The 15,789-nt window shown below is 37.6% G+C and overlaps 1 long non-coding RNA gene across 1 annotated transcript in view; it reads left to right on the top strand.

The window, feature by feature from the left end:
• Window positions 1-2,578, top strand: part of LOC117875635 — a 38,341-nt gene extending 35,763 nt beyond the window's left edge. Inside the window, exon 3 of the long non-coding RNA XR_004645309.1 lies at window positions 2,103-2,578. This is a non-coding gene — a long non-coding RNA (uncharacterized LOC117875635). The remainder of the gene's footprint in view (window positions 1-2,102) is intronic.
• The last annotated feature ends 13,211 nt before the right edge of the window (window positions 2,579-15,789 follow it).

The raw sequence follows: 15,789 nt of genomic DNA, 5'->3' as shown, positions 1-15,789 counted from the left end.
CTGCGAACTGCTGAGTTTCTGTTTGCTCACTATCTAGGTGCCCAAATCTGCTCTCAGTGATACTGTTGTGAATCTGGAATAACTGCACTGAAGTCAAGGGAGTTACTACTCCAGTGTAACTAAGAGCAGAATCTGTCCCTAAATAATAGTTAACTTTATCAAACTCAGATGAAAACTTACAGAAATCGTGACAAATTTACATTATCCTTTGCTAGTAATCATACAGTACCATAGTCCAACTGTAGGGCAGAGAAATAGCTTTTTAGAGAAATTTTCAATAGACAAATTTGAGCAGCTTGACAAATTGAGCACTCTTTCACAAAAGAAAGAAATCTGTGCTATTTGCTCCATTTTGACTCACATCATAATAGTGGGGGGATTTAGCAGGAGGGTTGGGGGGGGCTTTCTTTGGTTCTTTTTTTTTTTTTTTTTTTTTTTGGTAAAGCCTGATTAACACAATGCAAAATCAGAGAAAATGTACATTTACTATAAAAAAGTCAGTTTAAGAAAGAAATCAATTTACTGTTAATTCATTATTACAGTAATTTTTGAGTCCACCAATATTCCGAATAAGGAGAATTTATATAGGGGCTCTTGTTGATATGTACCTAAGGAAGAAGACAAGGCAAAAATATTTTTTGTTTTTTATTACAAACTACTATGTCCTATACTTACTTGAGGCAGAACTAGGTGAAAGCAAGGAAGATAGAAAGACTCATTGCATTTGGCTTAGTAGGATAGGACACTTTTTAAAAATACAAATATTACTTGCCTGATGAGATAACAAAGAAATTGAATGTTAAAATGTGTACAGGAAAATACCTATTAAGTCTAATGAAATTACCTACTTGATCTGATGATGGTGAAGTTCCTTGTGCATAGCTCTGAGAGTTGTACTGCAAAATCTCCAAATTAGAACGGGCATGAGATTAAATTTTGTTTCTTCTGAACAAGATAGGTTCCCCTATCCTGCATGCCAATTGCTAAGATTTAGATTTGTTCTGAAGGATGGATGGGGAAATGTGCTTGTGTTACAACTACTAAGCCTAAGAGTTAGAAATTATTTGCATATTCTCCAGTTACTCTGAAGATGCTCTTTCACATCTGTTTTCTATGTGCAGTACATTAATTAGTTTTCAAAATCTGGGTTTAGACCCCAGTAATCTATCTCATATACCTTCATGAAAGAAACAGAAGGGTTACATGATTGCTGCTGTATTTATTGATCTAATGAAAAGCTTTTCAGATGGTGAATCATGAGACAGCAAATATGAATTCAAGCATTCTTCATTAGTTTCAGTATGCCTTATAAAATTTTGCACAGCTAGTGATAAAGTTAACTGTTCTGACTTATTGCTTGTTAAAATGGGAGTAACCATAGAACTCAAGTTTGCTTAGCTCTAAATATCAGGAAAATAGCAACATTTCAATTACCATTGCTAATCACTGACAATGGTAACTTTGTTTTAATTGCAACTGTTTTCTCTTGTTTTGATGTTCTCTGTACCTGCTTAAATAGATTTATTCTAGATAGTAATCCCTATCAGGTTTTACAACAATGTCTCTACTTGGATGCCCTCTGACTTGACTATTGATTGACTGTATTACAACTTCTTCCACAGCATCTTCTTTGTCTTTAAGATTTGTTTCCAAACTGAATTTTGAAAAGTGTGTGTACTATTAAATTCCGAGTTTTATGGAGTTCCTATATAGCTGATCCAAAAAGTTATTCCTGATCTAGAGCACTGAAAACGTGCATACACATGTTCTGTATAAACTTGAGGGTCAGATTCTCCTATCCTTACTACTGCTGAGTAGTGCCTTCCACTATGAGTAACCCCACTGTTGTCAGTGGAACTACTCAGAGACTAAGGTACTACACAAGGTGGTAAGGATGGTCAGATCTGACCCCGAATGTCTAAGTATTCATATTTTGTCTACATTAGCTTTTAACCTCAAGGAGACATTTATGTAGCCAAAATAATGTGTACTTGATCTCCTCACCATAACTCTGCCACCCATGAACTAAAATACTTCTATTTAACATTGATGTACTTACTTCCCTCCGTGTTTCTCATCTGTCTGTTTTGTCTTTGGTTTAGGCTCAGCTTGCAAGTTCCTGTGGGACAAGGATCTTATCTTCTCATTCTCTGTCTGTAAAACACTGATCTTAGACTTCCAGTACTAAATGATCACTGTACTGTCCTTAATATTATGTGGGTGATAAGTCGTGAACAGGCCATGTTCAGAGTGAGCTTCATCCAAGTAACCAGGAACATTACAAGCATTTTTGTGTTAGCCAACATGGAAAATATGTATTGATTAATCTGTGCCATACTGCACCATGTTTGAGATTATGCCACATATGGCAAAAATATTTTGCAAGACGTTCACTATAGTGAAAAAAGTTACATATTTTCTAACTTTTTTGTTATAATTTTATTATCATTCTGTTTTGACACTGTTGATGAATATTAAGTCTGCTACTAGAGAAGGGTCATGTTTTAGCACGCAGGTAACTTTTCTGCTTGTCACACTTCTTTAATATTTACTTTTTGCACAGCTATTTATAATTGCTTATTATATTATAAAATTGTTTTCACATATTAATTAAAGTATTTTTTTCTTTTGGATTATCCAGTCACATTATGCCGTGTGATTGCTTTCCTCTTTGAAACTATTGTGTAAGTTATTTGTATCTTTCACTAACACAAAGATGAGATAATAAGATTTTCCATTTTTTAATTTAAGCAAAATAATGTAAGGTTTTCCCTAAATAGATTTCATTAAATATGCTGTCTTTGCAATAAATTACACCACATAATAGGCTTTCCTGGGCTTAGCATGAACATGTATGGTTTTGAAATGTGTCAAAGTTTGATGGGCTTTGTGGGAAAATCTTGTTTGCTGTTCATAGTTCAGACAATGACTTAATGAGGCCAAGATTGATTTGTTAAACTCTGGATGTAGGATTTGACTTGTCAATTGTGGGTAGAAATTGTAAAACTGGAATTGTAAAATAATTTCTAAGCCTGACCTCAGATGACAGTACAGAGTACCTAAAAGAGCATCTGAACACCCCCACCTAGTCACAGGTATACTGAGCCTATGGTGACCACCAAGTTTTTCTATCCCTTTCACAAGTACTACCTAAAAGTCAATTCTCCTGGGAACAGTGTAATAGTAAAATCTAGTCAGTGTTGTCATCTGCGGTGGGAGTGTACTTGTTTAGAAGTATCTTCTTCATGGGCAGTACCTATAAGGGCTGGTCTACACTTAGTCCGGACTTCGGACTAAGGTACGCAAATTCAGCTACGTTAATAACGTAGCTGAATTCGAAGTACCTTACTCCGGACTTACCGCGGTCCAGACGCGGCCGGAAGTCTCCCCCCGTCGACGCCGCGTACTCCTCTCGGCGAGCTGGAGTACCGGCGTCGATTGTGAGCACTTCCGGGATCGATCCGGGATCGATTTATCGCGTCTTAACCAGACGCGATAAATCGATCCCAGAACATCGATGGTGTGCCTCCGGACCAGCCGGTAAGTGAAGACTAGGCCTGAGACAGTCTTATGTTTGAAGGTAGAGATAGAAGGAAAAATGCTTCATCTGTTCACAGGCCTTTAAATACATGTGGCCATATTGTGCTCTCAGTTACACCCATACCACTACAGAGTAACTCCCTTGAAGCAGTGTATTTCTACCAGAATAACTGAGAGCAGAATCTGGCCTTTTACCTTTGCCAATACTTGGAGTACAACTTAGTTGTCCCTATTTCTGCTATAACATTAGCTATAACACTTATAGGCATATAACTGTCTTCCTTATAATGGAATACATGACATTTAATAAACTAAACACATATGCGCTGTTCAATTGGCATGTGCCTTATAAGTGAAGGTTTCACCTTAGATTCTTACCAAAATACACAAAAGTTCATTTGGGTATGGTTTTTTTTAAAGGACAAATCAGCCAACAACTATGATAGCTTATGCTCCAGTCCAGCAAAGCACTTCAGTGTATGCCTAACTTTAAGCACATCGTCCTCTCGACCTTGACCAGGACCAGAAAAGTGAGACCATGGAGCAGGGGTATGTGCGACAGAACTAATTTGGTTGAAGTCCATGAAAGGCATTTTTACCAAGTATTCCTGCATTTACCAAAGGAGATACACACAATATGAAATAAATTGCCTGACCTCCACCAGCTCAGAATTCATTTTTAGAGCAGATTTTTACTCTCTTTATTGTGGAAAGGGAGAATGGTGCATTAAACAAGGCCCTGTGCATTCGTAAAACCACAGTCCATACAGCCACTCTCATTTTGACTCAAACAGCTTTAAATTATCAGATCATGTTTGCCTTTTGAAAGCTGATTCTGAAAACTGGAAGGATTTACAAGTGCATTCTGTTGCTATTTCTTTGTCCCCTGTCATTAGAAATGAGGTAGTAAATCAAAACCAGTGCATGGATTTCCCTTTTGGCACATTTATCCCTACAGGTCATTACTGTGTGTGGGCAGAAAGTGCTGGTGCACTTGAGAGCTATTTTCAGCCTTCTGTTAGTGGAATCACAAATTTGGCTCTATGCTTGATTAAAGATTTATCCTTTATGGGATTTCTTCATTTCTCACTATAAACATATAAATGAGATGACAACAAGAAAAAGTCTGACTAGTAAATTAAAGAAGTAGCTTTCTTTTTTGTTTTAAGAAAGCCATCTAGTTTTCCTCTATGCTAGCAGGGGTCTATTTTTATATATGTTTTTATTGTTTTGCTTCACACATTTCTCAAAATGAAAGGGGCAGCAGCAAATCTCATAAACCTGCAAATACACTTTTCAAAGTAGGAAGCACCAGAATGGAGAAATTACTATAAAAAAAACAGATTACTGAGCCATCCAGTGCAGCAAAATGTCTCTGACACTGGCCAATATAGACGCTTCAGAGAAAGATAAAACAAAATAATGCACTTCACCAGTTATGCAATGCTGTACATGGGGGAGACAGATTCCTCTCTTACCCCAGTAGCCATCATCTGATTCCCTGAAGCATGACATTTGACTACCTTTATCTTAGCATGGGTAACTACAATAATCTAGTCCTTTTTAAAAATTCAGTTACAGCTTCTGACTCTGGCATCAGGAATACCACAAACTGAATCCATACAGAGTGCAAGGGGAGAAATATTTACTTCAATTATTTTTTTCATTTACCTGCTATTCATTTCAGTGGGTGACCCTTTGTTCTATGGGATAGCATTAAAGGTAGGGACTGGTCAGTGGCTTCCAGGGATTTCACCAGTGAGGTCAAGGAGAGAGCAAAAGGCTGTTTTTGATGCTGTCCTGCTTAAATTCTGAATCTAATGACACATATTGAAAAAGTATAGTACAGAAGAGTTATCCTATATATATCTAAAATGAGCTAAGGCCAAGTTTTAACAGTGAGTGCTGCAGTGTTTATCCGATACCCTTTTAATTATATTGTTCTCATCCTGTTCGATCCTCATCACACCATACAAAGAATATAAAAGAGCAACGGAAACAGTTTTGTTTGTAGTGATAAGTGTGATAGCCCAGTGCCATCACTGCAGAAAAATAAACAATCGAGACAAGCCATGGAGTTTTGGCTATGTGACAAAAGGATTGCATGTGGCTCATACAGCCACATAGTAAGTCACTTAAGTATTACAGATTTTGTTATGCATTCCTGAAAGTTGTGCGGTTGAGAACAGACTCAAAGATAGCAGACAGCAACATGTGAAACGTGTTTTCCCTTTTTAATGTCAGATTAAGAGCCAAATGCTGAAAATGAAGTGCACTAGGGAAAATTGTACAGGGTGTATCTGCATATGATTAAAGCAGCAGGATTTATACAATATCTTGACTCTTATTTTTGTTTTAGTTGCTGCAATTGTGTGTTTTGGAGGGCTTCTTCCCTGTGTATTGCCCTAAAAATCCAATTTCCACACTTTCCAGTAGGGATTGTACACATTTTCTGTGTACAATACATCGTGCTCATTCCTTCATATTTATCATCTATATCACTGTCTCCTCATCTCTCCTCCATCCTTGTCCATTGCAGCAACTAGAAACTGCATTGTCTGAAGTACAATTACTGCAGAGTATGTCTCTGTTGATGGACCAAGGTGTCAACTGATAATCTGACATACTTTGTCATGATGGATAATCCTAAAGAGCCCTGTGTGAATAATTCATAAGAAATAATGTATTCAAGAAATTTCACCTTTTTTTCTTTATCTTGTTCCTGACTTGGCCACAAAACTGGGATTTTCTTGAATATATTCATTATTCAGAATTATTTACCAAAAAACTTCCATGAAATTTTCCATGACCTGTAACATGTTTGGATGCCTTTCATTGAGAACGTTTGATATTCAAAGTCTGAGTTATTTAGATGCGCTATGTGACACATGGCATGTGTTTGTGGCCTGATTAGATAAGTCTAACTCATAGAATCAGTTTGCTGGTGAAATTTAAGCATTAGAAATTTGAAATTTAATTTCTGCAACATTTGCTTAAAATGTGCTGTTTCTGGCCCTGATTCAGGAAAGCACAAATCTGCACTTAAGGTCATGCTTATTGAGAACAGCACTTATGCATATGCTTAAAATTAGGGACATTCTTAAGTCCCATTGACTTCCATGGGATGCAAGCAAGTACTTAAAGGTAGGCCCGTGTTTAAGTGCTGTCCTGAATAGGGATGCTTTCCTGATCTGGTTCTCTGTGAATGTTCTTGCCACTAAACTTATTTACTAGAATATTAATGGAAATAGGGTGATCAGATGTCCCAATTTTATAGGGACAGTCCTGATTTTGGGGGCTTTTTCTTATATAGGCACCTATTACCCTCCACCCCCATCCCGATTTTTTACACTTGCTATCTGGTCACCCTAAATGGAAAGCAAATATCATGAAAGCTTATACTAGACTTAACACCTCTCAGTTAATGTCATCAGCCTACTGCTACTATAAGGTTAGTTTCCAAAAAGAAACAGGAAGCTCTGTGGTACTTTATTGGCATGTAGCATACAGGTCAATGAAGAAAAAAGCATGCCAAAGTGTGTGTGTGTGTGTGTGTGGTTTTTGTTTTTTTTTAAGTAATGCCTGACCGTTCTTTGAGAAACATATGTCACATGCCAGGAAATGCTGCAACCCCTTTCACATTTTTAGAAAGAACTTCCATTTCTTCGGATTCTCTCTCATGTTATGGTTTGAAACAGCTGAATAAGAATATGAAAACCTTGAATGTATTAGTAACTTGATTGCATTACATTTAGAATTCTTCATTTTTGAAATAATCTCAAATTTTAATGATCAATGATGAAAATTAGCATGTTGTACAGTGATGTGTATGATTGACTCATTGTTTTATGGGTAATACAACCAATGGGAAGCTTGCAGATCTACAGGATGACTCCTAGTGTTCAGTTTTGCCTTTCACTTCACTGACATGCATGCAACATGCCACAAAATGCTGCTACCTTCACTGCTCTCTTTTTTAGCCTAACCTCTTCCCATATTTAGAGGACATACGAGATGGATGAGTGTAATCCATTCATTAGATTATAGACCCCAGGGCTCCCACAGGGTACTTACAAATCCACATGATGTCCCTATCATCCTGGATTTTGCATTTGAATCTCTGATTTATCTCAAAGATGTGTAGAATGGCATGAAGGCAGACAGCTCCCGATTGAATCACTGTGCATCTGGGGAGATTCGTGTGTATTGTTTATTCCACCATATGTATAGAATAATTTACACACTCTAAAAAATGAGTTCCTAATTCACTCATTTGAGATGATAGGATATGAATAACTGATGCTTAGGGATAAAATGACCCACTTTTCATGAAACACACCCTTTTGGGGAGAATCTCAGTGAGCAAACACAGATTTTTGAAGATGTTAGAATGCTTCAGAGCTATGTTCTCCCCTGTAAATATCACTCACACCATGAGCTAGTGTTTGGTGATTTGCATAGGTTGGATCCTGCAAGGCACTTCATGGGCTGGATCCTGCAAGGTGCTGAGCACTCTCAGCAACAAAGCATCACACTTAACAGTAAGCATATGAAGAGTCCCATTGATTTCACTGGGACTACCTGTGTGCTAAAGAGCTTATCATCCTGTTGCACAGCTGAGAGGAGGACCAAGACTTACAAGGGCCCATGGAAAAAGTATCCCACAGCTGATTCTCTGTGGATAAATACTTTTGGGAGGAGTAATTCCTGTCTCACACTTCTTCATGAAATTGTATTTTCTCCATGAGCCTGAACTCCTATATTATATTATTATTATTGTTTTTGTTATTATTGTTATTATTTGTATTAGTGTAGTGCCGAGGAACTCTAATCATGAACCAAGACTTGACTCAACTAATTTCAATGGGCCTTTGACTGTACTCCATGTAAAGAAAATCCTTCCTGCAAAGAGGGTTAAGAAGACATTGCATGCTAGCATTCTCTATGTAAAAGCTAAGATCTGATAAACCCTCCAGAGCTGTACACAGTACTTGAGCTTCTGAAGTTTATCCTTTATGGAATTTCTTCATTTCTCACTATAAACATATAAATGAGATGACAAGAAAAAGTCTGACTAGTAAATTAAAAGAAGTAGTACTTGAGTTTCTTTTGGTAACGCTGTGTTTAGCATTCATGTTAGTCTAGAGGCAAAAAGCAAAACATATCATCTAGGATGGTTTAATTTGCATTAATTAACAGCGCAATGGATACATTCATAATGATGTATTTTGATGCATATTTCAATTGGATGCCAATGTGAAGAGCCCTTTTGTTTCACTGTCAAAAACATTACCAAATTATTTTGCCTTTGTGACATTTGGAAATTAAGAATTAGTTGTTAATTTGTTGCACTGTGAAAAAGGCTTAAGAACTTTCGTATATTGCTGTTATCAGCAGAAAACTATTTTGACCTTAGAAACTGGAATATATGCAAACATTTGCTTTAGGAATGTTTTGTATCCTTGCAATGTGATGTTGCTGATATATATGTAAACCACTATTATGTAATTAAAAATATATAAAAGTAACATAAGGAAAGTTATCTTTACATATGTACTGACAATGTCTCACCAGTAGAGATAAATGGAGATTTCAGAGCTAGCTCTCTCAGCTTTACAAAGCAGAAACAAAAGATTCTGTTCTTGTTGTATGCAGATTAAAAAAACCCACCCCCAAAAAAACCCCACACACAACAAAAACGTCACTACCACTGCACGTAAATTGCAAATTGTAACTTTTTAAGAAATGCATAATCAACTATGATTATAAAAAAAAAATTATTTCCGACTATAGAAACTGATTATAAAATTTACAGATTGATTACAAATTGAAGGCTAAATATTCAGCTGGGTATCAATTAGTATAGCTCCATTATCTCGTACAGAGCATTTGGTTCTAAACCCATGAAGCCCAATCTCCAAGTAGTCACTTAAGATGCATACTCAGATTTCACATTTGCAAATACAAATGAGCATTTGTCCTGGTTGCATGTCTATATGCAGCTCACTTGAGCATAATACTACAAAGTAGTCAATCTTGAAAATGGGTCCAGGATATAGGTGATGACTAATGATAACTTGCCTTTCATTTTATTTCTTGTTTCACAAGTAGCTATTCAGGCTACCGCTAGACTAGAGAGCTTACAATGGCTAGCGTAGCCGCTCTAAGCTAATGGGAGAGAGGTCTCCCGTCGACTTAATTAATCTATCAAATGAGCGGCGGCAGCTATGTCAGCGAGAGAAGCTCTCCCACTGATATAGTGATGTCCACATCAGCGCTGAGGGTGGTGTAACTTGTGTCTCTTATTCACACCCCTGAGCGACATAAGTTACATCGACATAAGTGGTAGTGTAGATATAGCCTCCGTAAGGGACTGTTTTGGACAAACACAAGTGCAACTGAGGTAAAAAAATATACACATATCTGCCAAGTAATTCTCTAATGGCCACAAAACTGGTTTTGGTTTTATTCTACAGCAAAATGCTGGCAATAAAGCAGTATCAGCCTGCACTGCCCACACTGTGCTCAATTAATTTACATCGTTCTATCTCCTTCAATTCAGTAGTAGTATTTTTGTCTAAATAAAGTCTGAACTTTCCATCTGGTCTGATGTGCCCCAGAAGATATTTGTGTAGTCAGCCCTTTGGACAGCTGAGTAGACTGTCATCTCCAACTTTACTCAAGAGGAACAGAATATTTTAATGCCATAGCGGAAGATATTTGAAGCTGCTGTCAGATAAGGATGCATCTGTCTCTTAGAAGAGGAAAAGGTAGGCTGACCTAACCTCTCAGTTCAGACATAAGCCTTCCAGAGTTGGTTGCTTCCTGGGCTCTCATCCAGTTTGGGGAGACATCTGAGTTGCTAACCTTGAAAATAATGTTAGACTCAATGAAAAGGCAAACCTCAGAAAGCTTGATAGCTCAGGGAGATTTGGACAGCTTGTGTGCCTTCCACGACTCCACGCATAGCAAGGAAAGGGGTAATGTGTCTTTTTACCTGGACCCAAATCGTACAGGGACTTAAAGGTTGGATCTAATACAAAAAATTCCTTGCAGAAACCCACAGCAATCATGGACCACTCAAACTACATGCTCCTTTGCTTTGCTCATTTGTACTAGAAGGCCGCAAGACTCTGACTACACATTGCTTGCACACAATAAAAATGTTATGGGAAACTGCTCACAGCATAGACAAAATGCAGGTAAGAGTGTGCAACAAACCAGCCACAGAATGAGCATTTGGTGAGGTTTGTTTACCAAGTGCTATTGTGTTAATTCTTGTTATAAAAGCACACAGTCAACTGAATACATCTTAGTAAAAATATCTCTAAATTCAAATTGATCTGGAATTCATCGGTCTAGAAATAAAGACACGTATGTTCCAGGGATAGGCTTTCTAAAGAGTGGTGTGATGCTTCTTATTCCATTTAGTTTAGAAATACCACAAGAACAGCTTCTCTGCTCGTACTTAGCCACTTTGTGACCCAAAATGAAACCAGGAAGTGCAGAGATAAGCAAAAACAAGGGGAGTGAAAGACAGGGGGAGAAGAGAGAAGGAAGGAACCATTCTGAATCTCCTGAATATTCCATTTAGGTCTTATTTTGTCCAAACTGGTTCTCCCATTGCTAGCAGTGACATAGGTCTCTGTAAGGGTCCAAACCTGGTTTGTCACAGATGTAACATTCAGACTGTGGGTGGTGATGATCTCCTGATCTTGCTAATGTGGGGGAAGAGCGATTCAACAAGATCACTCTGTGCTCACCTCTAGATTGTGATGCAACCATGCAGGCAGCTTTCATTACTTTCAAGTGGCATCTTTAAAGCAGCTGTTACCATTTGTACAGTAAAATTAGGCTAACATTTTTGACAGCATTCTGGGAACATGAACATTTCTTCTTTGAAGTTCACCTGTGAAACATCAGCTATTAATGATTCTTCTTTTGTGCCTTTTCAAATTATACAATCATGGGGATTTTGGGCCCTGATACTGCAGTCCAAGCCTCCATTTGTGTGCTTGTAACATTATGTGTGTGCACCAACAGGCCTCTTGTGAACGTGCAGGTAATGGAATTTTCACACACAAACCTCATTTGTGAAAAAGGGTCTCGCACATGAAAATTACCTATCTTCTCTGAATATGGCTGTTAGAATCTATTAAGGGTTGTGCATGGGACTGCAAAAAATTGTGGACCCACTGAAGATCAGGACCTAGATATTGTGTCATTGATCCTTACCATAAGTGTAGGATTGTTCTTTATCATAGTTTTTCTAGTGCTTTGTTACTCTTTTGGCTCAAGCAGGGGGTCTGTGGTAAAAGTCTTAGGTTCAATCCCCACTGGAAAGCTTGGTATCTGTAGTTATGTGACTACAGCTTGTTGTACGGCAAAACATCATTGACTTTAGTGCATTCTCCCTGTGATTTGTCTAGTAGGTCAGGGAGGTGAGGATTAACATAGCAACATTTTGACATTTTTGGAAATATGACGCTGTGGAAAATCCAATACAAATGTTTTGTTCCCAATAAAGAAACTTCACAAACCAAATTCTAAATATACTTTTCAGCCATGCCATAGGACCTGCTTAAAGGGTATTTTGATAGCTTAGAGCAGACCAGTTTCAAAAGGAAGGGTAAGTGAAATAGCAGTGTATTTTGCCAATTGCTCAGAATTAAATTTCTAGATTAGGGAATATGGTGATGCACTTAGATAGACAGTTGGAAAAGAAAGTAGAGGTGATTCATGCATGTTATGTTTAATAGATTATTGACATGTTTTGCATTTGCCAACTGGGGAAGCAAATAATGGTAGAATCATCCAACAATTTTTTCCTCTTATGTCCTAACAGTACTCTCAATTATTTTGAATGCACCATGAAAGTTCAGAGATTATACAGATAGAGAGGAGTAGAGAGAGAACACCTTTTTATCTAAAACTTTGCAGCAAGCTGTGGAACTGGAAGTATCTCAGGAATTGCCTAGCCCAAAGGCAGACAAGCCAGAATTCTGTTTGATAATGAAAGAAAGAGAAAGAGGGAAGCTGAGATCTCTGGCAAAACTTTAAGGCATAATTCTTCAAACTCTTCTTGATACTACAGCAGTATCTTTTGATGAGATCTTTTAGCAGCTCAGGGAATTTCAAAGGGGTTTTAAATTTCTTTAGACATAAAGAGGTTGTCACAGATTTCACAGAAAGGCTATGGAAGCATGAAAACAAACACTCATAGTGAATTTATAAAAGCTTAGACATGCTGAAGATTTTTTTAGACCTAATTTAAACTCAAAACTTAGCTGGTTTACTGAAATAATAGATGCGCTTCACTTCCAGCATATATTGGCGTGGGTTGTTTGGGTTTTTTTGTCATCTTTGTTTCTAACTACTTTGTGGTTTTAATTTCCAGTTCTTTCAAAGGTGGGAATAAAAAGATTATTATTTTTTATTTTTCTTGCAAACACACAATGCAAAATGTGTGTTTAGAATAAAGACCGTTTTGCCAAGTGATCGGTTCATAAAGGAATTTTTTTATTTGGTCATAAGGGGAAATTTGCTCTGTCCTGAATATGCTTTCCTGCACATTAAAGCAAAGAACAGAACAAAGATCTTGATTAATATCAACCATTCAAACCAAATACCAAGAATGGAAATCTGGGGCAAGATCCTGGGCAGAAACTCAGGAGCCCTTGGCATCATTCAGTGGGGAGGGAAGTAAAAGAGGTGGCCTTCCGGCCTTGGGCTTAAACTGCAGCAAGGGAGGTCTAGGTTGGACATTAGGAAAAAGTTCCTAACTGTCAGGGTGGTTAAACACTGGAATAAATTGCCTAGGGAGGTTGTGAAATCTCCTTCTCTGGAGATATTTAAGAGTAGGTTAGATAAATGTCTATCAGGGATGGTCTAGACAGTATTTGGTCCTGCCATGCGGGCCGGGGACTGGACTTGATGACCTCTCGAGGTCCCTTCCAGTCCTAGATCTATGAATCTTCTTTTCTTCCCTCCAGTCTTGGGCTGGTTTTTGCTAGCCAAGCTCTCCTGCACTACTTAGAGCAACCTGAAGGACTGCTGTAACTTGCAGGGGCTGTATATGGACCTAAGGGACTATTTCAGCAGCCAGAGATCATTGGTCATAAAGATACAGTATTGACAAACCCAAGTATTCAAAACGAATGAGTCAGACCCCAGCCCCAAATCATGAAATTTAAAAAAAAATGATTTTTTTCCTATGCATTCTTTTTCTATCCTTCTGAGACTTTGGGGTACATTTCATTCATCTTTTCAAGCTTTTCTCTGCAAGCATGATGGCTAAAAGTTTGTTTTTTCCTGTGTAATTTTTTAAATGAAAGCTGCAATTCTCACATAATCACCTGCCTGTGGAAGCTGGGGCATTAAGATGACAAATGTCATGAGATGTGATAAAATCTCAGGATTTGAAAATGATGGAAATGCTTCCTCTTTTCCCCTTTTATTCCATCAATGACCCTTTGCCAACTGCAGTTGGTGGGGGAAGTGGTGATGGAGCCACTTTGGCGGGTCTGTTCCCCTCAAGCATCCTCCTATGGAGAAGCCACTTAAGTCTGGGGTAAGGGCGGCTTTGCAATAATAGAGTGGCAGGAGGCTGTCCTAGCTCTGTTGGAATGTGGACATAGGGTCAGAACCAGTAGCACAAGCCAAGCTACTGCACACAAACAGCCTTGAAAGAAAAACTCATTGTGTTTTTGTTGCTATTCTGACAGTCTGCCAAATGACTACCAAACAAACCAGGAAAGCAGGATGAAACTTTAGGCACCTTTGTGAAATTAGCTATGCAAATAACTCTCCCTCATACCATACACAAAACTGTCAATTACTAAAATCTTCACTTTAGAGATACTGTTATATTTCTTTTAAAAGTCAAAAAATTGCTAACACTGAAACTAAATTTTAATTACACTCAGTTCATACAAATTGACTTTAGTTTGCCGGGGAAAATGGTATTTAACTATAGGAGCACACATTTGATCTTCAATTGGCAATACAATGGAATAGTTACTAACAGTAATGAACAATTCACCTGCATATTACAAAATCCCTTCTGGGTCTGAAACCAAAATTTAATCCTTTAAACAGTGGTTAGTATTATCAGCCACAAGCCTTCTGGGGCTTTTAATTGTCTGATTTAAATTAAAAGCTTTATGCCAGCTTTTGCTGCCACCCAAATAATTTCAAAACCAATTAAGATTAAAAATCACCTATAATAATTTCATACTTATTATTAAACCTATAATTTTGCCTATCTCACTTACTGCTTTTGACCTAGCATTAATGACTCCTGATTAGAGGTGAGCAGACAGTCTAGGGTTTGTGGTTGTGAGCTGGTAATAGATTTGGGAAAAGGACATCCTCTTGAGGTGAATACTGGCTAGGAAAGTGAGTAATATACAGTGAATACGTAGTTTGACAAATTTAGCTCATCTTTTCTATTCACAAGATATCTGCAAGCAGATCGCCGTTTCCTAAACAATAGTCATTATTTTAACTTATTCAACAGCTATCCATTTGCATTTTTTATTGTGTGGATTGATCTGAATATTCAAAATTAAGTCTATGTTTCTTAGCTGTGACTGGTTAGAAAAGTTGCTTCATATTTTTTTTGTTTTGTTTCCTGATTGGATGACTGCACAAGCATTCCCGGTATGAGTCTTGCATAAGTAAATGTATGCCCTGATTCTGCAATGAGCTGTGTGTGGGCAGAAGCATGCACCCACTGAGTCCCATTGAAGTCCGTGGACTCTGTGCAGATCCAAGCCTGTATGGGGCTCTTTGAATGATTGGGACCTTCATTTCCAGAAATATCTGTGCCCATAATGCTATAATTTGTTTTCTGCAAACATTTGCGCCCGTAAAACTACATCACTTGTATGTTCATGAGAAGTGAACAAAAATAGGGGTCAAGTGAAATTTTTTTTAATGAAAAAATATTCTAGGCCAGCTCCAGTTAAGAGTCTATGCAGTATTCACACTAATTATAACTTGTTTGTGTGTACAGTTAAGGGTTCTCTTTTAAATAGTCTAATATCACATTCCATTATGTTTAGACTGTCACATCTACTCATGATATGACATGACATTAAACAAGATGAAGTGAGTAATGCAGCTGATCACTACTTGTCAACATAGGTCATATAAATACAACTGAAAATCTTCTCAGCTGACAAAGCAGAACCTTTTATTTTCAAAGGTCCAAATGTCAGAATATGGATAATTTATCATATTTCTTTC

Source organism: Trachemys scripta, chromosome 3, assembly GCF_013100865.1.
Source record: "Trachemys scripta elegans isolate TJP31775 chromosome 3, CAS_Tse_1.0, whole genome shotgun sequence".
Classification (NCBI taxonomy): Eukaryota; Metazoa; Chordata; order Testudines; family Emydidae; genus Trachemys; species Trachemys scripta.
This window is presented reverse-complemented; position numbering and strand designations above follow the sequence as displayed.